The following is a 591-nucleotide window of genomic DNA, read 5'->3' on the forward strand; positions in this document are numbered from 1 at the left end:
TTGAATATATGAATAAATCTATAAGATATTAAGCTAAATGTCCTTTGTCATTTCTGTGCCTTTGTATTTGGCAAGAGTCGGCGATAAGTGAAGCGGAAGGAAAAAAGTGTTTATTGAACTGTATCACAGGAAAACACACAGGAAAAGAATGCAATTCAATAGTGTGTGTGTGTGTGTGTGTGTGTGTGTGTGTGTGTGTGTGTATGTGTGTGTGTGTGTGTGTGTCGGATACTCATGAAAGTGAACGTTGGCACGTCGCCGTGACCCGTGGTTGTAAAATTGACTTTTGCAGTAAAGGTAACGTAGTTGACTGACAGATTAGTTAAAACGCGTTTTCTCTCTCTCTCTCTCTCTCTCTCTCTCTCTCTCTCTCTCTCTCTCTCTCTCTCTCTCTCTCTCTCTCTCTCTCTCTCTCTCTCTCTCTCTCTCTCTCTCTCTCTCTCTCTCTCTCTCTCATTATGATTATTATTATTATTATTATTATTATTATTGTTATTATTATTATTATTATTATTATTATTATTATTATTATTATTATTATTATTATTATTATCATTATCATTACTAGTTGCAGTAGTAGTGGTGGTAGTA

Source organism: Scylla paramamosain, chromosome 2 (assembly GCF_035594125.1).
Source record: "Scylla paramamosain isolate STU-SP2022 chromosome 2, ASM3559412v1, whole genome shotgun sequence".
Classification (NCBI taxonomy): domain Eukaryota; kingdom Metazoa; phylum Arthropoda; class Malacostraca; order Decapoda; family Portunidae; genus Scylla; species Scylla paramamosain.